Genomic DNA, 24,170 nt, shown 5'->3' with positions numbered 1-24,170 from the left:
CTATTTCTTTTTGAAGCTATTGATAAAGTTTTTAGTATTGTGCTGTAAACCCCTTTCCCCCACAGGCCCTGTGGTTTTTATTTTGCAGTTTTGCCTAACTCATGACACTTTGGAATGCAAATGTCGTATTAGACAAAACTGACTGTAGGAGAACAGGAGCAGTATAGAAAGCATCACAAAAGCAGTGAGGAAGTTAAAATAGAGAGGATGGGAAAGCAAACAAATGGCAAGGAGTGTTGATAAGTCCAGTTACCTAACACGTGGAGAAATAGTTGGACAAATCAAAATTAAAAGAGCAGAGAGAGAGTCAGTCTTAAGACAGCATCTTAAGATACCAGTTGGATCTGCAGAGTTAGTTCTTCAAAAATATTACTGAACTTTTGTATTGTAGTGCCAAACTTCTAATTACCTAAGAAAAGGGGTAAGAGATGTCAGAGAGGATCCAGAGTTCAGTCGACCAGATAGATGCTCCTTCAGAGTCTCGATTCACCTAGCTGCAGGGACTGCTGCGTGCTAAGGGATCAGAGCTGAGAACATGCCTAGCAATTGCTCTTAGTGGAAGGGAACTGCCTTTCCAAAGTTAAACCTCTGTTGAGGCATGCAATATCACATACAATGCAGAGCAGTACTATCGTGAAGCTAATAAAAAATCAACATTTCAGACAGTTTTTATGAACACAAAGCTCAAATCATTGATAGTGATATTTATATGACACAATTATCTGTACATTGAACTGGGAAAAGCCTATTTATATTCATTAGACGTCAACTGAGAACTAGTTTAGGGAGAAAGGCTAGAGCCAACTGCCAATCAATTATGTCCAAATCTGGGATAACTGAGGTATGATATTACAGGATTTCTGTAATAATAGCAAATATCTTTGAACTTTGTACACCACTTAAAAATAATGAGGCAACCTTAAGCTTTAATAAAATTCTACCTTCTCACATTGAGAATTTCCTCTAGTCAACTAAAAAAAGGCAATTTTTAGAGCTTCCTAAATAGCTTCCTCCACAAGAAGGCAGACAGCAGTATCAAGCAGTATCAGCAGTATTTCGTCTTGTGGAACTGAAAACCGCAGCCACAGAAAGATAGAGAAAATGAAAAAGCAGAGGACTTTGTACCAGATGAAGGGACAGGATAAAACCCTAGAAAAACAATTAAATGAAGAGGAGATAGGCACCCTTCCAGAAAAAGAATTCAGAATAATGATGGTGAAGATGATCCAGGACTTTGAAAAAAGACTGGATGCAAAGATCGAAAAATTTACCAAAGACGTAGAAGAATCAAAGAGCAAACAATCAGAGATATGCAACACCATAACTGAAATGAACAATACACTAGAAGGAACCAATAGCAGATTAACTGAGGCAGAAGGGCAAATAAGTGACCTGGAAGACAGAATGGTGAAATCACTGATGCAGAAAAGAATAAGGAAAAAAGAATGAAAAGAACTGAACACAGCCTAAGATACCTCTGGGACAATGTTAAATGCACCAACATTCACATTATAGGGGCCCCAGAAGGAGAAGAGAGGGAGAAAGGACCTGAGAAAATACTGGAAGAGATTATAGGTGAAAACTTCCCTAACATGGGAAAAGAAATAGCTACCCAAGTCCAGGAAGCACAGAGAGTCCCAGGCAGGATAAACCCAAGGAGAAACATGTCAAGACATATAGTAGTCAAATTGACAAAAATTAAAGACAGAGAAATGTTATTAAAAGCAACAAGGGAAAAAATGACAAATAACATACAAGGAACTCCCATAAGGTTAACAGCTGATTTCTCAGCAGAAACTCTGCAAGTCAGAAGGGAGTGGCACTATATATTTAAAGTGATGAAAAGGAAGAACCTACAACCAAGAATACTCTACCCAGCAAGGATCCCATTCAGATTCAATGGAGAAATCAAAAGCTTTACAGGCAAGCAACAGCTGAGAGAATTCAGCACCACCAAACCAGCCCTACAACAAATGCTAAAGGAACTTCTCTAAGCTGGAAACATAAGAGAAGAAAAGGACCTACAAAACAACAACAAAACAATTAAGAAAATGGTAATAGGAACATACATATCGACAATTACCTTGAATGTAAATGGACTAGATGCACCAACCAAAAGACACAGACTGGCTGAATGGATACAAAAACAAGATTCATATATATACTGTCTACAAGAGACCGACTTCAGATCTAGGGACACATACAGACAGAAAGTGAGGGGATGGAAAAAGATATTCCATGCAAATGAAAATCAAAAGAAAGCTGGAGTAGCAATACTCACATCGGATAAAATAGACTTTAAAATAAAAAATGTTACAAGAGACAAGAAAGGACATTACATAAAGATCAAGAGATCAATCCAAGAAGAGGAGATAACAACTATAAATATATATGCACCCAATATAGGAGCACCTCAATACATAAGACAAATGCTAACAACTATGAAAGAGGAAATGCAAAGCAGTAATAGAAACACAGATGTAGAGAACAAACATATGGACACCAAGCAGGGAAAGTGGGGAGGGGTGGGGGGGGAATGAATTGGGAGATTGAGATACCAAATTGTACACTCTAAATATATGGTGTTTATTGTCTGTTAACTGTATCTCAATAAAAGTTCTTTAAAAAAAAGGCAATTTTTAGAAACTATAAAAATCATTATAAAATACATTTTGCTTTGAAAAATGTTTTATGTAGTTGAAAAATCACATTTAAGATTTGAGTCCTTAAGAACTTTGGAGAAACTGAGACAGGTAATTACACAAAGTTGACTTGAATTAAAATGCAGAACTTTGAATTCCCAGTTCATTTCATCTACCCTTTACCATATTACTTTTAATCAGAACATATAAATCAAACGGATAAAATAACACATGCTGGGTAGAACTGACAAGTACCAAGAATATAGTGTGTGTGTGTGTGTGTGTGTGTGTGTGTGTGTGTGTAGCTATATGAATATACATATAACAGTACATATACACTCACACATATGTGTATAAATTCTACAAATATTTGTTCAGTGCAACTGAATGATGTTAATTTTCTAATTAGAAAAATGATTATTCCAATTTTGTGCACCTGAAGTCCATTAAAATCTTGTCTAAAAACTGCATATTTTTAATGGGCTCAAGGTAAGAGAAATTTAAGTAAACATAAACAGTAATCAGACAACAAAAAAAAAAACACTTTCAAAATGTTAACCTCTTCAATTCCTTTAAGTAACAGATGTGTACTGCATAGTCTTTATGCTACTCTGGAATTCATTATTATCCATGGAAAGTTTTTGGTCAATATTTTACTGAAGTGCTAATTAACATTATATGTTTAAAAATGTGTAATAGTTCATCTATTCAAATCATCTTAAATATATTTTGTACGGAGCTTAATATATCTTTGCATAATTTCGGAGTGGAAAGGTCATCTTAAACCTGTGATTTATATCTTAAAAAGAGAATATATAACTTTTGTTCCAAATCATTATTATCTTGGTCTACCTTTAAAATAAATTGTGTTACTTTAACGTAAATGGCAAATGAACTAAAGGAAAACCCAATGCTTATTTTAAATACTTTTATCAAGATCTAATTTACATACCATAAAGTTCACCCGTTTCAAATGTAAATGTCAATGGTGTTTAGTATACTTAAAGAGTTGTGCAACTGTCAATATAATCTAATTTGAGAATATTCTCATCGCCTGTAATAGAAACCTCATACCCATTAATAGTTATGTAACAGCAGACCTCCACCCCCAGTTTTAGGCACCCTCAGTTTGCATATTATGTACTTTCCACATAAGTGGAATCACAGAATAGTCTTTTGTGACTGGCTTTATTCACTAAACATAACGTTTCTGAGAGTCATTCATGTTGCTGCATGTTCTCAGTATTTCATATCTTTTATTGCTGAATCGTATTTTATCACATGAATGTTCTACATGTAACTTACATAATCAGTTAACAGACATTTCACTTGTTTCCACATTTTGACTGCTATGAATAATGTTCCTATGAACATCTGTGTACAAGTCTTTGCGTGGACATATTTTTTCAGTTCTTGTGGGTAGATTCCTAGGAGAAGAAATGCTGGATCATATGATAATTCTATGTTTAACACTTTAAAGAAATATTTCCCAAAGTGGTTGCGCCACTTTACATTTCCACCAGCAACCATGAGAGTTCCAACTCCCCACATCCTCACCAAAACTTGTCATTATCTTTTTATTATAGTCATTTTTGTGGGTATGAAGTGGTATCTCCTTGTGATTTTGATTTGCAGTTCCTAATGCCTTTTGGTGCTGAACATCTTTTCTTATGCTTATTGACCTTTTGTGTATTTCTTTTGGGGAAATGTCCAAAGTATTTGCCCATTTACTAATTGGGTTATTTGTCTTTTATTATTGAGTGATAAAAATTCCTTATGTATATTTTGGATACAAGTCCTTTGTCAGATATATGAGTTACAAATAATTCCTTCCAGTATTTTGGTTATCTTTCTTACTTTCTTTATAGCGCTGTTTGAAATGCAAGTAGTTTTTGTTTGTTTATTTGTTTTTGTTTGTTTTTTTACAAAAGTTTATTCTTAAATGTACAATAGGTTCCAAGACAACACTTCATTCCAGCTCTAGGTGGCAACAAATATTATGGCAGGGAATCCAGATGTTTAAACAGGAGTGGCATTAAGGATCATCATTGCCTCAGGCACAAGCAACAGCTTCCTTTTTGCCAGATTTCTTAATTCCACTTGCGGCCAGGGGGCCTTTCCCAGGGCCTTAGCTTTTAGCAACTTGAGTTTCTTTTGCTCCTCCTTCTGTTTCTGCTTGAATGCCTTATCTTCCTCATCCATCTCCTGGGCTTGCTTCTTGGGCTGCTTCAGGGGCTTCTTCTTGTTACCTTCACGGCCCGACATGACAAAATGCAAGTGTTTTTAAGTTTAATGAAGCCCAATTTATCATTTTTTTCCTTTATGTGCTTTTGGTGTTGTACCAATAAATTATTTCTTAACATAAGTTTATAAAGGCTTCAATTTTTTTCTTTTAAACTGTAGAAGTATACACAAGTTACTAGTTTTCAAATGTAATAAAGGCTCAGATGTTAAAATTTTTTAAATATATATTTTGATTCAATCAATAGTTATTTATTGAGCACCTACTATGTGCCAAATGGAAGGAATTAAGTTTTAGGATTTTTTAAAAAATATGATGATACATTTCTGACATTAAGGAAATTTTCGGCAAGCACGGAAGTGACACACAGACAAGCAATTATTAAGCACTGCAATAAAATATTATCATAGAGTTATGTTTAGCTTATTTATTTGCATTATGGGAGCAGAAAGAAGATAACTTTTGTGACGCTCTTTGAGTTGGGTTTTAAAAGATAAGCAATTATATTTCAAATAAAATAAGGGAGCGGGTAGTTATTCCAGGAAGGGGAAACAACAAGAGCAAAGGCAGGGAGATTATGGGCAGTCCTGTGTACAGAGCAAAAGACATGCTGTGGGGAAATGGAAGGCTATGTGACCTGAAAGGGAGGACGAGTATACATTAAGATGCCCTTAGCTTTTCATATGAAATAGAATGAACTAATAGAATGAATTATTTGATACTAAACAGAATCACAGAGAGTCATCAAAGGTTTCTGAACAGGAAAGTTACCTGTAAACATTTGCCGGCAACCTGTTCATCTCATGATCCTAGTGGTCTGTGTAAAGCCTTTCTTAACGACCTGTAGTGGACAATTTTTGCTTCCCTGCTCAGCATCCTTTTTTCCTTCCCACTTTCCCATAGCTAGAGTTGCCAGATGAAATTACAGGGTATCCAGTTACATTTTTTTTTTCCTTTGGAATGTACTTTATTTTTTAAAAAAATTAAAAAAAATTTTATTGTGGTAAAAGTCACATAATATAAAACATAGTATTTTAATCATATTTAACCGTACATTTCAGTGGCACTCAGTATATTCACATTGTTGTCCAACTCGCACCATCATCCATCTCACGAACTTTTCACCTACCCAGGTAAATTTGAATTTCAGATAGAAAATGAAAAATCATTCAGTATAAGATGTCACATGCAGTATTTGGGTCAAGCATATACTAGGGGAATTGGCTATGCAAAGAAAACATTGAATTAAGACCCAGAATGAAAGCATAAATTATGTGTTTATCTGACAGAGGGAAGAGAAAAATCAAAACAAGGAGACACAAGTGAGTATAGGATTTTTTAAAGCAAGCCATGTAGCTAGAATTGAATAGGCTACAGAAAGAAGATGGGAGTGGGTGTAGATGGAAGGATGATATGAGTTCTTGAGATGATGTGGGTTCTTCAGATCATTGTAGAACTTTGGCTTTACTCTGGGTGAGATGGGGACCTTATGAGGGTGCTGAGCTGAGGAGTGGCATGATCTCAAATTTTCAACGGATCCCCCTGCTTTCTTATAAAAGCCAGACTGTAGGGGTAAAGGATGAAGTTAAAGAGATGAATTATAGAGGCCTTTTTAATAATCCAGGTGGATGATAATGCTGGCTTGGACCAGGGTGTTAGCAGTGAAAGTGGTGAGAATTGATCATATGCTTTCAATGGATTAGATGTGATATGTGACCAAAAGCATAGACTCAAAGATGACTTTAAGATTTTTGGTCTTCAATTAGAAGAATGGTGTTGCTGTTTATAGAGAAAGGGGAATCTTCAGAAGACACAGATTTGGGATTAGGATGGGGTAAAATAGAGAACTTGGTTTTGGACACAAAGTTCGAGGTAACTTGTCAGCTGTCAAAGTGAAGTCTTTTAAGCTGTTGCATGAGCCTGCAGTGAGGAGTAGTCAGGGCATGGATGTTTTCTATGAAAAATTATAACACTGGATGAGATCACCTGTGGAGTAAGAGGGGAGGATCATCAAAGGTGACTAAGAACGTATCTTTAAAGATCTCTTCAAATATCACTTTATCCAAGAGGTCCTTTATTCCTGCTGTGCAGTATGTATTACATTTGTCGTCTGTCTCACCCACTAAAATATACATTCCTAAATTTTCTCTCTATGCCAGGCTTAACCTGTATATTCTTGTACATTCAACCACTACTCTATTTTCCTACTTGAATATCAAATAGACATTCCAACCAAACTCAAAATGTTCAAAACCAAATTCCTGCGCCTCTTCTCCAAATCTGTTTCACCTTCAACCTTCAGCAGCTCAGTTGGTAAAAACTCCATCCTTCCATGTGCTTCCACAGGCTGCAAAAGTCCTCTCTTTTTCTCCCATTTCCTATTGAGTCTATTAGAAAAATATGTTTGCCTTATATTTGCAATAGAATAAATATGACTCATTTTCATGCCCTCTACTGTTGTCACCTGTTGGGGAAGCAGTCTTCATGCAAACTGCCAACCCTCTCCAGGATTGCCCAGTCAATGTCCTGAATCTGGAATATTTCCCTACATGGAAGCCAGGTGTCAAGCTATAACTTGGCCCCAGATTCTTCTTCCTTATTAGGAGAGACCTTTCCCCTGTTCTAGGTATGCAGTGAACTTCCCTGTATGGCATGTGCTATATGTCACCTGCCAGCTACATCAGTATATCTGCCCCTCATGGGAAGGGAATGGGCCTTCCCCTGCAGCACGAGAAGGGTGCGTGCAGTCCATCTTCCTGCCTCTGCTATCAGGAAGGACCAATTCCCTGGCCATGGGAGATCTGTGCAGGCTACAAATGCTGATCTTGTTGCCTCCCTTCTCCTTTCCGTGAGTATAGTGTTGTTCCAGTTGGAAAGATCAAAGTTTGGGAGACACGAGTGAGTTTACTATGTTCAAGGGACAATACATGGCTAGAATGGAACAAACTACAGCAAGAGGATGGGAATGGATATAGATGGGCAGATGATGTGGGTTCTTGAGATCACTGTAGAACTTTGACTTTTACTCTGGGTGAGATGGGAACCAGAGGAAGATTCTATGAGCAGAGCAGTGGCAATCTATTTGGAAAATATGTTTGCTTTCCCTTTGCAGTATATGTGAATCTTACCCATTTATACTACCTCCTGTATGTCCTTGTGCTGTCAGTCCTCTTTGCTGACTCCTAGCCCCCAGAAGATGCAGTAGGTCAAGGTATGTGGCCTCTGACTTCTGGTGGTTGGCATTGTTATGGTTTTTGCCATCTTCCATGCAAATCCTCACCTGGGATTGGTAGCTGGTTTTTCCTGCTCAACATCAGCCTTTGTCTGCATCACCTACTCTCACCAGAATTACTGTAATAACCTCCTAACTGGTCTCTTTGCTACTAATCTTGTCCATTTCTGTTCATTCTTAAAATAGCCAGAGTGATCCATGGTGATCTTATTACATGATAGACAGACAAAATCATTCCTCTGCTCAAAACACTGCAATGGTTTTTCATTCTACTCAGTACAAGAGTGAAAATTTATAATGAGCAATAACCACTTCCCCATCCCCCTTTCCCCTTTCCTACTCCCCTCCCCTTCCCCCATGCCCTTACCTCTCTGAACTCTCTCCACTATTCTCCCATTTGCTCTCTTGCTTCAGCCACACTGGCAAACTCATTCTTCCTCTAATAAACTCAATTAATGTCCCAAGTTTCAGTTATTGCTTTAGTTCTTCCTTCTGCTTGGAATGCTCTTCCCCTAGTAACCCACATGACTAAAAACCTCAATTTCAAAGATGCCAATTTTGACCACCTTATTTAAAAGTGCAAACTGTCTCCACTTGTGTCTCCCCAGGACTTTTGATCCTTTCGTGTTTCTCTGTTTTTTTCTTCAATAGCATTTATCAACTTCTAACATACCAAATGATTTACTTATTTATATTTATTGTTTATTTTCTGCTAACCTCCAACTTGCTGGATTATAAGCTTCAGGAGGTAAAGAGCCTTTATATGCTTACTCTTTGCTGTATCACAAGTGCCTAGAAAGATGCCTGGCACATGCTTCAATAGACTTTTGTTGACTAAATAAATGTTTTGATTACTTCTGTGTCTCTAGTGACCAGAACAGTATCTTCCACAAAAATATACTTGTTGGATGAATGAATGAATGTTTCCATTAATGAATGTAATGAGTTTTAGGAAAAACAGTAAGGATTCAAAAAGAAATGGAATATAGAGGCCATATATTTAGCTTTCATTGCATAAAGTTTATAACAGGGAATTTAGTCTTTTTTTTTAAATCTTGTTTTAAAAGCACAATATAGATGAATTATCTATAAGAATGGAAAAATATGAAGTAAACTTAGGAAACCATTGTTGTAAATGCACCTTAAAATAAATAATATGGTTGAAATAGCCTATGTGTAAGACCAAATGGAATGAATGAAGCCCCAGAAGCCCCACCATGTCACAGTCACAGTGACTTCTCATGAGATGAAGCCAGGAATTTAGACATGTTCCTCCATATTATACCAGGTAAAAAAGAGAACTAGGTCTCTCTTTGAATTTAACAATCTTGGCAAAACGACATAAGCATTAGTATTTTTTCATTCTACTTCTAGGTTTAGTATATATTAAAGAATAACATGTTTGAAAAAAAGTGGTACAGTTAAATTACTAATGTGACCATTTTCATTCTGCATTTTATGGTCCTTTAATGGTTATTACTTATTTTGGACATATATTTGTGGTCATACATTGCCCTCCTGCCAAAGAAGAGCAGTTTATTAAACACAATAATAAATAATTTTCACATCTCTTTTAAGTGATAAAATAGTGCCTCTTGAGTGTACAGAACAGAGGGCATTTAAATTGCTATATTAACAACTTAATAATTGATTTCCGCCTTGGATATATATTTCTTGACAAGCTATTCCACAGGATTTAGGAGCTATGTTAATTATAGTTTTTTAGAGTTAGATGGGTGCTGCCCATGTGGAATAAATATTTGGTTGACTTTTTTTATTTTCCTCAAGAGCTATCACACTTGGCAGAAGATATTTTTTCCCCAGATTTACTGAGATATAAATGACATACAACACTGTGTAAGTTTAAGGTGTATAATATGATGATTTGATGTACATATATATTGTGAAATGATCACCACAGTAAGGTCAGTTAACACGTCCATCACCTCACATGGTTACCCTTTTTATTTTGTAGTGAGAATTTTTAAGATCTACTCTCTTAGCAACTTTCAAATACACAATACAGTATTGTTAACTATAGTTGCTATGGCAGCTGATAATTTAAACTTTATTATGAACATTTTTCTGAACTTGACTTGTACATTTTTGACACCTCCCTATGTTTCTCACGACTAAACCATTAGTCTTTTTCTCCGAATGATTTCAAAAAGCTCTTTTTTCTTTTATGCATTTTACTCTCATGGTTTATTAATCTTTCTAGAGAAAATAGAAAAAGATGCCAAAGAGTGGAAATTAGGAGTTTATCTTACTATTAATTCAGATATTAGAGGCACAGATATTCTTAAAATTAATCAGCATTTAAGGGGTAAACAATGAGCAGTTCCATTTCATTTTTTAAAATAGTTCTATGAAATTTTATGGTTAGAGATGAATTATTGATTGTCTGGTCAAAGAAGTCACACTAAGATTTGCAATCATTAACATATGTATCCAGCACCAGTAATTCTTTAGAGGATTTGAAGAAATCCTTAAAACAGGAAAGTCATAACATATATTTCATTCTGTGCGGAAAAGTGAAATGTAGTACTAAAGAAATGTAGAACAAAGAATAAAGAAAAAAAAAAAAAAACCCAAATCCAGAAAGAGGAAGTGTTCCTAGGCATGAAAATAATAAGAAACAAAAATTAGAGCTGATAGTTCATTGTACATTTCATGTGAGTCAGCAATGTATTAGGGTGAAAGAAATATACATAACAGAATGAAAGATGGAACCAGTCAGGGATTCCATAGGCCGATAATGAAGTCTGTATGTGGACTATATGAGCAAATCTGAGACCAGGCATTGACCCAAGAAGGGGCTTGGAAGACTTCGGTCAATTTGATACCCTAGCAAACATTTCCTTTTATTTCAAGAGATTGCTGTACTCCTCATTTTAATTCAAATTCTCAAATTTGGATTTGCCTCTAAATCCCCATGTAAGACTGTATCTTTCATTAGAATAATGACAAATTATAATAATAGCTAACACTTACTGAGTACTTACCTAAGAACTTATAGCTAAAAATTTTTCTGGCTCTAAGCTTTCATTTGTAGCAATTACTCCATTCCCCTAACATTATTAAGTTCTGACTGTGTGTCAGGTACTGTTCCACATGCATTACGTGCATAAACTCTTTAATCCCTTTAACCACCTGTTGGATACAGAGAAGCAAATTGAAGCACAGAGTATAAGTATTTTGCTGAAGGTCACACTACTAAAAAGTCATAAGATTAAGATTTGAATGAAGGCATTCCAGTTTCATACTCTTAGGAGTCTGTACTTTCTATCGTCTATCTCCCTCTCTCCTTTCTTTCTTCTTTTGCCAGTTTTCTCTTTCTTTTTTTGTTCATTCTCTTTTGTTCATTTATCATTTCATTTATCCATTCATTAAATCTACTTGTTTCATTTATTCATTCATTCAATCACCAAAGCTCTATCTGTTTAGGTTCTACCATATGCTAGACACTAGTCTGGGTGCTCAGAACATGAAGATTCCTGCTTACGTGCAACATAACATTGGAAAAAAGAATAAACCAAATAAAGGAACAAATTAACAAAATTCATGAGGACCAGACAGCATTTAAGCAGTGGGGATTCCTAACGCTTCAAGGCTATGGCTTTTGGGCATCTTAGTCTGCCTATACTGTTTTCATTAATATTCATATTGCTTTTCAGCTCTTAAAAATCAGACTTGATCTCAGATTTCAAATCTTGTCCAACAAATAAAAACATTTTGTCTTTGATTTGAAATTCTCCAGCACAGAATTTACAGCTGTTACTTCTAATTCCACACTGACTCCTTAAATCTGTTTCATTATATATAAATTATCTATTTACAATCCCTGCAAACCTAGAGCTTAGAACAAAGCAGAACTAATATTTAGATTCCACATCGGTTATTCTCAGCCTTGACAACACATTAGAATCCTTGGAAGAACTGAATAAAAATATAGAATGGAAACCACTCTAGACCATATCCAAGGGTGGGATCCAGACACATAATTGTTTTTAAATCTCCCTAAGTAATTGCAAAGTTTAGTTGAGGTTAAGAACAACAGATCTATATTCTCCAGTTACTTTACTAATAACTGTATCTAATTTATTCATCAAACCTAAAAAACTGTCTTGCATAAAGAGGAAAAACTTCAAAGTAATAAAATAATAAAAGTATTGGTGAAATAAATGTAATAAATGATGTGATATTAGACCGAAGGATAATAGACCATACTATCAACTAATTATTTTTTAATGTAATATTTCAGATGAACGACTTGAACTTCTCTCTTATTTCTGAAAGGTGAGAAGAAGCAAACCTCTATTAGAATCAGCTAAATATTTCCCTGCTTGGAAGATTTCTAGACCAGATGATTTCTTATTAGTTATTTATCCATTAATAATTTTATTGTTCAACATTAAGATCTGCAAACTCATTATGATACAGTAAAATCCTGATAATTTTATTTAATTAAAATATCTAGCAATAGACCTTTGCTTATCGGTTCTTAGGTTAATGTGATCAACAGTTTTTAGTTAATAAGTATTAAAACAGATTTTATTTTTACAGAAATTCTAAGCCATTTTTTAACTTCCACCAAATTTAAGAATCTTTTCATCTGAGCAATCTGTTATTCTGAAGTTCTCATAATGTTTAAACTAGAATACAAATCATTCGCTATCTGATGTATGTGGCTTAAGAGAAATATACTTCATTTTTATGGTGTCAAATCTAAATAAATCTTAAATCTAAATAAAACATGAGAAACTTCTAGTCAATGTTCCCATGATCAAAGTTAATAATGCTCATAAATGTAGAAAGTAGCTATTTACCATGTTACAACATGAAATAAAAATATGGAATTATTGTGGAAAAACATTCATGTGTAAAATTCTTAAATAATCTATATAATTAGAAACATATAAAGAGATGAAGTGTGCATGAGGAGTTTTTTTGTTTATTTTTGTTTTTTATTTTTGTTTTCAATTGAAGGTCTTCAAATGTTTCTTTGTTCAGCCATAGAATAAAGAAGTAACACTGAAGAGGATCTTTCCAGCTGTAAATATAAGAAAAATATACACCCCTGTCCCAGAGGAAGAATATTTAGTGGAGCCTTGATAAATTATTTCTTCCGCTGTGTCTTGATGGGGGGGTGGGGAAATTTGTATAATTACCATGAAGCCTCCAGAGGGAGAGGGAAAAACGAGACTGTCAATTGCTCTCTGTTTAATTGTGAAGTTCTATGTTATTCCAAATTCTCTTACAGACTAAGACAATTGATGGGATCAAAGAGGTCTCCAAGAGTTCACAAGAAGAAACTACCATGAGGAAAGTAAGAGTATGGACCGAGACCTGAGTCCACTCTCCAGTGTCAGCAGGTTTCAGCTTGGTGTGTGGCCGAGTCTGGAAAAACCTTCCTGGCTCAGTCATCTTGATGCATTTCGGAACTTAAGTGTGAAACTAGCCTCAGTCTGGTATAACTTGGAGAATGGAAAACCTCTCTGAAGAACTCCTCTGTTAGGGAATGACACTACTGCTAGTGGAACTTCAAAACCAGGCCAGTGATTGGTATGGAATGGTTTCATCTAGCTTGTGTGTCAGTGGATTATTGCAATAGTACATGGATGGCATTTGATTTTGAGGGGCCGCCGATTTTCGATTTTCAAGTGATACCTTGAAGACTATGAAGTCAAGCATACCATTCTGACCCATGCTATTCAACACTGTATTGAGTCAATATATAAGAAATAAAATCTAACAATCTGCAATACCTCTGTGTGAAAAATTAAAAAATTTTCTTGAAGAACATAAAACAATATACAAACAAATGGAGACTTAACCCATATTACAGATGGCAAGACAAAATATCATAGAGGTGACTATTCTCCCTAAATTAATTTATTTAGTCAATTTCAATGAAAATATCAATAGGGTTTTAAAATGGGAGTTCAAAAGCTGATATTATAATTAAACTCTAAGAATCAAGATTTAAAGTTATAATAGTTAAATTAGTATGGTATTTATGTATTTAACATATTCTTATTAAGAACTTACCATGTGTCACAAGCTGCTTTAGGCACCTAAGTCTCATCAGGAATAAGCAGATTTTAACCCTCATAGATTTATTCTTAGCTGGGCTGACAGCCTATAAATTATAGATGTTATAAATAAATGAATTATACTCTGTATTAGAATATTAGAATATATTAATGACATTTGAACAAAGGCTTGATGGAAGTGAGGGAGATAGCCATGGAGACATCTGGAAGAAGGGCACTATAGACAGAAGGAGGAGCAAGTCAGAGGTCAACAGGAGGCCAGCGTGGCTGGGGTGAAGGTGGAGATGAAATCAGAAGATGAGAAAAGTCAAATCATGTAGAGCCGTGTGTAAATGGGAAATATTTGCAGAGTTCTGAGCCTATGACTGACATGTTCAGATTTATGTTTTAGAACATCACTCTGATTCATGCCACGTTAAAAACAGACAATAAGGGCCCATGAGAGAAGCAGAGAGACCTGAAAGCAGGTGATTACAATACTCCAGGTGAGAGATGGTAGTTGTTTAGAGCACTATCTGGATATATTTTGAAACTAGGGCAAAGAGAATTTATTCACAGTTTGATGTGGGGTGTGAGTCATAGGAAGAACTTGAGGATAACTCCAAATTCTTTAGATTGAGTAACTGAAAAGGTAATATTTCCATTATCTGATATGGAGAAAACGCAGGGAGTTTTGGAAGGGAATATCGAAAGGTAAGGTTTTTGACATTTTAAGGTTCAATGCCTGTTAGATATACAAGTGGAGATAGATGTTCAATAGGCAGTTGGATATACATGCTTGATTGTAGAGTCTGAGCTACAGGTAAAGACCTGTAAGTCATTAGTGTATGGACAGCATGTAAGGCTATGAGGCTAATTGAAATCACTGAGAGAAAAGATGGAGGACCGAGCCCTGGGTCACCCCAACATTAAGAATTCAAGGAGAAAACAGGCAACATAGCTAATATTTTATAGTAACTCTAAATGGAGTATAATCTATAAAAATACTGAACTACTACGTTGTACACCTGAAACTAATATAATATTGTAAATCAACTACACTTTAATAAACAAACAAATAAATATTAGAGCAAGTTCTGACCATAAGAATATAAACTTTCTGGAATTTGAAAAAATCTTGGAAATTATATAGGCGTTTCCATTGGATAGGGATAGTAGTTTAAAGCAAATTTAAGGTAATTCTCACTGGACATAAAGTAAATATCTCGATGATTAAAAAGAAAAAGAAGTCAGGAAGAAGAATATGATCCAAGAAAGGAGACTGCGACAGAATCACTGGTGAGGAAAGCGAAAAACAGTGCAGTTTCCTGTACTGCAAGTGAAAAATAAAGGTGAACCTAATTAAAAAAAAAATAAAGGTGAACAACTATGAAATCAACTCAAGAAGGGCTGAAAACTGGCCATTGTATTTAGCAATATAAAATTAGTGATGATGGTAACAGGAGAGGCTTCTGTGGAGTGGTGGAGCAAAGACCTTCCTGGAATAGGTTTACACACAAGGCAATTGGGGACCATGAGTAGACGACCCTTTTGAAGAGCTTTGCTGCACAGGGGAGTAGAAAACAGAGCGATAGCTGATGGTATAAGTAAGACCAAAAGAGAGTTTCTTTTACGTTGGAAGAACTTTGTACGTTATAGGAATGGGATGAATGAAGAAAGAAACTGATGACAAAGGAGAAGCACAGTAAGAATTCCTGGAGAAGTACACTTGACCAGATGATTGTAGAGACATCAACACGGGTGTAACAAAGTTTTCTTTGTCTAAGGTTTTGGTTTTTTTTAAAATTTTTTAAAGATTCATGCTCAGTCTAATAAGCCCTTTCATGCTTTTATACACCTGGACAGATTTAAGACCTTGCTGAAAGTAAATACTCCCACATTTTGAAATCCGTGAAATCAGGGAGTTTATATACTACCTTTTTCCATCCATGTTCACTTTTAATATTTGCATACTTGTCACACTCTTTACTTCGGCTCACCCGGCTCACGAGCTATGTGACTGTGAGCCAGTAATCTTTGCTCTACAAACGTCACAGGGTTATTCAGCGATCAAATAAAAACAACTGTGTGAAAGTACTTTTGGAAACTGTAAAGGGCTTTATGCAAGTTATTTATCTTGTTCTCACTGGCGTGTAGCCCTTTTGTTAATGAGGTTTACAGACAGCTTTGAAGAACAGCCTGCGTATTTTTAAAAGGCCAGAGCTAGCATTAAGGAATATTTTTCAGAATACTCATCTTGGCATTGTGCAATTCTCCTGCAGATAAAGGGAATTTCTGGTTATACAAGTTTAGGAAACAGTGCATACTATGTTCTCCCTTGGGCAATTTTAATAAATTTTAATAAATACTACAGCAAAGATAACAGTTCAAAATTGTATAGCATAATATATATTAATATTCTTGTCCTGAGAAAATTTTTGGGAGGGGAGTGGGTTCTCTAAAACAGCCACTGAATTTCTGGGGGAAACTAGCGCTTCATGAGAAATGTTAGGATGGATAAACTCTACCAAAGTGAAAAATAAAATTAGGCCAACTGCAGAACACCTGAATGACAGACTTAAAAATTCTCCTGGATTGGCTTAAAGATCAGACAAAGCAAAGCAGAGGGAAGGAAAAGTACTTGTTCTTCTCTATTTCCCTATAAGAAAGCAGAGTCCTTGGCACAAACTGGATACTCAAATTATGCCAACAGGACAGAAATAAATGAACAAACTTTCTGTCAAACTCTTGTGACTCAGTCAGCCTTTTAAAGTCTGAAACTATCCTACTTCAGCAAAGATGTGTTTTTTCTGCTTCCCTCAAATCTGGGCTAATAATATTAATGATACTAAATCTGTTATTAAAGATAGAGGGGTCAATTTCACTTTCACTTCCCATCTATTAAAAGTATAGTGAAAGCATAAAAATACAGAGACAGATTTGTTTTCAACTTAGTAAGTTCCCACACAACATAATAAGATTTCTCCTTCTTATTTTTGCCATGGCATATAAAAGATGACTTTTAGTCATAATCTTCCTCTCCAACTCAGCTCCTATAAAATTGATAGGGGCTAACTTCCTGTCCATATGGATAAACCATGAAACAGCCAAACCTGCCTCTTCGGAGCCCTTTTCTAGCCAATCATAGTCCTCTAGGCCACTCCAGCCTTATGTATCGAGGGCTGTACTTGGACCTTCTCTGTCCTGGGAGGTGTGCCAATCCCAAAATGGCAAATTCATAAACCTGATCCTACTGTTTGGTTTCACTGCTTGAAAATTCAATTGATGAATAATAGAGAAGTATAAACTTTATTATTATGTCATTATGAGGAATTAGATCACTATATATGGGATCAACGCACAGAAGAAAATATTCTGTTAGGGCTATTCAGATGTAAAAAATTCAAATGATAATTATCTTTGATACAGAGAAGAAATTGGGTGTTAGTCAATAACGCATAAAATAAGCCACAATGAACAAAGAACTGAATATCTGGATGAACAGTTACTGGCAGTAGCTGACACAGAGCGAAGAAGGCACATAAAAATGGGCAAACACAATGAATAACTGGAGACACCCCTATGAATAAGGGCTTTCAGCTGGAACATAGCAGAGATCTTTAAAAGAATAGCATTTGTGATAAATGGTGTTTTATAGTATTTTTAAATAGATATGTGGTATATTCATAAGCCAAACATTTAAACCCGCAGCTAACAGGTCTGTGTGAGATTATGTAGAATCTGTGTATTCTGCTGCTTCATAACATGGCACAACAACAAGAGGAAATAAAGACCTGTCGTCATCACTGAGGTGCATATTGCCCACAGAGTTAGATTCACTTTTTCTAAGTGCCCGTTTTTGTCATTGGCAGTTCTGTCTAAAACAACCTTGTATTGCTAAAAATCCACAAAATCCTTAATTTTGGTAAAGGCACAACCCATATTTCATCTTTTATAAAACATCAGCTCACTGTCCTTTATGCACAGGATGCAACCATTAGATGCTTAATTACTAGGTTTTCTGACCTGAGAATTATTCTTGCCACCAATTCTTCATTTTGTTTTATGTGTTTTTGGCCAAAGCGCTTCTGCCTATCTGGCAGAAATTAAAGAACTGAAAAAAATGCAAACAAAAATCTATTTCTGATTTTATTTTTATTCAGCGTGCACATTTACATAGTACTGTTGCCCAGTTGTTATGTTGCATTTTATTGATTTGAAGAACAGTCACGAATTCATATCAGATTCTAAGAGGAGAGAATAACAAGGGCAAGACTTTTGAAAAGGGAAGCCACAGAGCACCTAAGTTCAAGGTGGGGTGACAGGCAGAGACGCTTGAGAGGTGAGAACAGGCCAGCCAGTTTGGAAAGGACCTCCCATGACGTGCTAAGGATGTGTTGTGTCATCACTGGAAAGGTGAGCCACCCACTCCACCCTTAGCTCTGGAAGAACTACAGTAATTACTCAGTCACTAATGAACAAAAAATATCAAAATGCATTGCGTGTAGTGAAGTGTAACTATTCTTTTGTGAACCTTCAGTTTCAGTTTTACACACACATGCACACAGAGGCACACATATATATGCACATATACGTGCATAGTAAAATGTTGCAACTAAATCATATGTCTTATGGTGGGTAGCAGACAGCTGGGTCCTTAGTGTTTGTGGAGCCCAAGGCAAAAGAACAAAGAGACGCCTATATGCCATAAACCCAAATATGTAACAATTATAAATCAAGCTAACAACTGTCAAATAAATTATGCCCCACCATCTTCCTTGAAATAATATCTTCACACTGGCTTTTAGGCCAAATTCTAATGAATAATTCTCAGACTCCTTGAAGTTCCACACCAGAACTTAGTTACCCAGATATACCCCTGGTCGGTAGCCTGCTCTCCTTCCCTTCCCAGGCTCAGCTCCTTTCAGAATACTGGTCTGTTTTACCTGTGTATATGTGGACACCTCAGCCAGCACTTTCAAACTCTGTGTGACCCAAAAAACAGGTATCCTTTGGCCTCTTCTTAGGTCCAGGATGGGTGCACTGGCGTGTGGGCAGGTGTTGCTCCTAAGAACAAGCTCATAAAGGCCCTGGAAGCTAAGGTCTGTTTGGTCAGAAACTCTGGGCTGCCAGGAACTTGGCATGTGGTCAAGAAGGGGTGCTGGTGTGGCTCACACCTGTGCAATTTCCCCTGGTCCCATGGACTGGTCATCTTTAGAGAGGGGCACAGAGGGCTGGAGCAAGACCTGCTAAATTGTGGGCCCCTCTTGCCCAGGTTTAAAAGACATACTCATAGTAGTCAAAAATTTTAAATGCCACTGCCTCGGAGCATCTGTTCAGGGGAAAAAGAAAAATGGAGGTATCTCAGAAAAAAATTAAAGAGGTTTTTTAAAAAGCATACTCAAATAGAACAAAATAATCAACTCTAGACAAATAAATATGTATAATTATGAAAGACTAAAAGATCAGAAAAAAAACAAGGTTGGATTAGAATGCATTTTCAAAAATCAATAATAACAGAGAAAGCATTCTGGTATGAAGGAACGTGAGAGCACAAAGGAGGTGAGGAGATCAGGGTTCTCGTCTCGCTCTAGACAAATAAGTCATTTAATCTTTCTAAGTAGGCCTTAAGTCTGTAAAATTAAGAAAAGGAAAAAAAAATCTCTAACTGTTTCAGTTGTCTTATATGTGAAAAAATGATAAATGGACATAAAATTGTAGTGCAAATGATTTTTTTAAAAGTATCTAATCAAGATGCTTTCATGTTTAAAACACTTCTAGGGACTTCCTAGATGTTGCAGTGGTTAAGAATCCGCCTGCCAATGCAGGGCACACGGGTTCAAGCCCTGCTCCAGGAGGATTCCACATGCTTCAGAGCAACTAAGCCTGTGTGTGACAACTACTGAGCCTGCACTCTAGAGCCCACGGGCCACAACTATTGAGCCTATGTGCCACATCTACTGAAGCCCATGCACCTAGAGCCCGTGCTCTGCAACAAGAGAAACCACCGCAATGAGGAGCCTGCACACCACAACGAAGAGTAGCCCCTGCTTGCTGCAACTAGAGAAAGCCCTTGTGCAGCAATGAAGACCCAACACAGCCAATAAATAAATAAATTAAAAACAAACACTTCTATGCTTTCCCATTGCTCTGAAAATAAAATTGGACTCCTTACCACAGCCTACAAGAACTTAAATAATCTGGCCCCTGCTCAGTGTCCCTATGTGCCCTGTCTCTTGCTTCTCCCTCTTCTGACAACCAGACTACAGTTACCCAGCCATCCTTTCTTCCCAAGAATGTGCCCAAGAGGCTGTTTCCCACTGCCGGTGCATTTGCACTTAGTGTTTCCTTCGTTTCAAAAACTCTTTAAGCTTTTTCATTGACTTCTTGTACTCTTTCAGGTCCCAGTTCAAACTGCAGCTCCTGAAAAGCCCTTCAGTGCCACGTCTACTTAACATCTTCCCCACCCACCTGGCACTTGCCCCTTGATCACATTCACTCCCTGTATGACTCTCTCCCTTCCTTACGTGTATGCGCTTATTGTCTGTGTCCTCATCTGCCCCGTTCATTAGGGTCCCAACCACCCAGAACAGGACCAATTTCCCAGCACTTCAATACAGTCATCACTAAATATTTATTGAAAAATGAATGACCATGAGAACACAGTATTAATAAATATTATAACCACACTGGTTATTGCTTATAATCAGTGTGTCAAGAATTCTGTCTTTCATAATCAGTGTTTCTGTTCTTTACAACGAAGCTATAGGTTAGGCGTGACTATTTACCTGTAACTCATACTCAGGGAGGTTACAGAGAAAGGACACCCAGCTAGTTATTGGCAGAGATGCGATTTGAATTCAGGGCTACTGACTTCAAACACTGCCTCTCTGACACCTCCTATGACAATTAATGTATCTCTCCTTTAAACCCTAGTATCACTTTGACCCCACTTTATTCATCACATTTTGCAATGCTAATATGGGCAGATTATTTTCACTCCGGATTATTTTCACTCCTGCAAGTTTTACATGGGCTGTGTCTTCTGAATCTCAACCGCTGTCTCACATTCTACTTACGCACACCCTCAGCAAACATCTGCAGCTGGAGAAAGTGATTGGGGGTAGAGAATGTGAGCCAGCAGCCTTACTATCTCTTTGACTAGAGCAGCGTGTTTATTAAAATTTTTTTCACAAGTTAATGCCACTCTAGAAAGCCACAAGAAGAAAGTTATGGATCCTAGTCCTGAACTTTTAATGAGGTAAAATTCAGTGTTCTGAAAATTTTTTATTACTCCATAGATAATTATGTTCTTCTGGAACACCCGATTAAATATATGGCACACAGAAACAAACTTGTTTCAGTTAAGCTTAGTTTTCCTTTTCCTTTTTGTTTTTAAAATGTTGGTAATAATTACACAACTTTTCTATGAGTAAGAGGCCTGTTTCAGAGTGTGCTTTCATGAGACTATTTTTATCAACTATTTTGTCAACAGAGGTTTCAAGCCACTGACGTAAAACATCTCCTGTAGGCTAATAGCCCACACTGACTATGTAATTTAAGTAACTTTACTGCCCTAAACAAAGGGCAATCCTTGTGACTAGGATTTGCAAGTCGCTTTCTGACAGTTCTGTAGTATCTAACAATAGTTTTGTGTTTTCCTCGCCCACAACCACTTTGCAATTTATACACTAATACTATAGTCATCCTACACTGATAATCTGCATTACATAGACACTCCCGAAACAATATTCTCTTTTCCTTTGTTTTAATACACCTTTTAAACACTTCTAATGAAAAACTGTGTTAGGATGTAAATTACAATCCTGTAACACTTGTTATTCAATGGTATTAACATACTTTTATCCTGTTAAAGGGGATAATTTTGAAAAGATGTTTTATAATGTTCATGTGTATAATTTAGCAGTATTTGTATAAGGATAATAAAATAATAATTAGGATATTATTTCATCTTTTATCAAAAAATGTCAGCAGTTAGAAGATGAATAAGCTCTGGGGATCTAATGTACAGCACGATGACTATAGTTAATACTGTATACTGGAAAGTTGTTAAAAAAGTAAATCTTAAATGTTCTTACCACACTCACATACACACACACACACACACACACAGACACACACACACCCACGGTGATGAATGTGTGAACTAATGTTATCATGGTAATCATTTTACAATATATACTTATACAAAATCATCACATTGTATACCTTAAATTTACACAATCTGTATACCAAATCATCACATTGCACACCTGAAACTTACATAATCTTATATGTCAATTACATCTCAATAAAGTTGGAAACAAAGGAAATGTCAGGCAAAGAAATATGATATAAATAAAACTTTTAAAGTACTTTCTTGAATCACCTCAGGAGTAATATGAATTAAAGCACAGTTTATTTTTAAAATTAAAAAAATATGACATATTTTAGGATTACATTTCAGGATGGGGCATGGTATTTTTAAAAATACTAGTATGTCATTATTTCAAAGCATTTGGAAATCACTCTTCCCACAATTCTGGGAAATTAAAAAAAAGAATTCTGATAATTACAATGTTTAAAAATCTTAGTTACATTAATAAAAAAGAGTGGGTGAGTTAGCAATGGCACAGAATTTCTCTTCCACACTGGCTGAAATGCCTTCACCCAGAACTGGGAGGCAAAGAAAGTTAAAGACAGCACTTTGGGTCTTCAAACACTCAGAACCCTCCACGTATACACCACTGTCTGTTGAGTCCAACAGAGACAAACATCATTTATTCATAGGTCCTCATCCTGATTCTGTAAGCAGTTTCTGAAAATTAATCTGACACGAATTGTCTTACAGTCTATAATGCCTAAATATTTAGGAATTATATATGAAAAAATAAAATTTGAAAAAGACTACACATATGAGTACCCCACTCCCCAGAAGCACTAGAGGAATGCTTTAAGCACCAAATGGTTTGTTAGTGAGTAGATAAGACCTTAAGCTCTTTATGCCTTTGAAAGGATTTTTCTTTAATCTTAGTTTGGATTAGCATAATATGCATCATTACATTTTGAAGACTTCTAAAAAAAAGACTAGATGACCATAAAGTCCATTTTCATACTCAACCCAATGTGATTCTGTAATTCTGTGAGGAAAGGTATAGTACTGTATTACTGCTGACATAATTAAAATGAAACAGTAATAGTAAAATGACATGCTAGTTTCCTAAATTGAGGATTGTGTGCATGTGCCTTATTCTGAAGAGCTTGGTGGTTTATTTACTGAATTAACGTCAGTTTATTTATCGGAAGAAAAGAGAAATAAGTTTTATTCAAATTTGAAATATAGCTCATGAAATCTGTCAGATTGTAGCTTATATTTAATACCTAATTTAAGATTTCTATAAATTACATGGATAAAGTCTAAAATAGCAAAGCCTTTAATGAACAGTTGTTTGTTTCTCAGCCACCAGAATTGCTGGCAGTCTCAGGAAATTAGTCTGGTTCACTTGGCTACTTTTGCTTTTACACTCGAAAAAGGAAGCATAAGAAGTCCCTCCATTTGTTTCAACTGGATAAATGAGGACGTGTTCAGTTTATTTTATAAGAAGTCTAGTGCTATTTGTTTTGTGGTCCAGTCACTTGCTTCTTAATCTCTATGTTTGAAAACCTCTTGATATTCACAATGACACCAATTTGGCTACCTGATTCATGAGGTCTTGATGATTAAGGAGCTCAAGCATCCAAAGCTATAACTTGCAAATATCCAGGAGATGGTCTAAGCCTCATGCACAGGATGTGCAAATGCCTATGTAATCTTTTTTTTTTTTAAGCTCTTTATTGGAATATAATTGCTTTACACTCTTGTACCAGTTTTTGCTGTACACCAAAGTGAATCAGCTGTATTTATACATATATCACCATATCCCCTTCCCCCTGCAACTCCCTCCCACCCTTCCTATCCTGGTCCTCTAAGTCATCACCCATCATCGAGTTTATCTCCCTATGTTATGAAGCAACTTCCT

General features: G+C 36.0%; 1 protein-coding gene and 1 pseudogene across 3 annotated transcripts in view; both read right to left on the bottom strand.

Annotated features, from left to right (window-relative positions):
• Nucleotides 1–24,170, bottom strand: part of PPFIA2 (PTPRF interacting protein alpha 2) — a 451,253-nt gene that overhangs the window by 125,891 nt on the left and 301,192 nt on the right. The gene's annotated exons all lie outside the window — the stretch shown is intronic.
• On the bottom strand, nt 4,696–4,907 carry LOC130856743 (translation machinery-associated protein 7-like; annotated as a pseudogene).

Source organism: Hippopotamus amphibius, chromosome 7 (genome assembly GCF_030028045.1).
Source record: "Hippopotamus amphibius kiboko isolate mHipAmp2 chromosome 7, mHipAmp2.hap2, whole genome shotgun sequence".
In the NCBI taxonomy this organism is placed as follows: domain Eukaryota; kingdom Metazoa; phylum Chordata; class Mammalia; order Artiodactyla; family Hippopotamidae; genus Hippopotamus; species Hippopotamus amphibius.
This window is presented reverse-complemented; position numbering and strand designations above follow the sequence as displayed.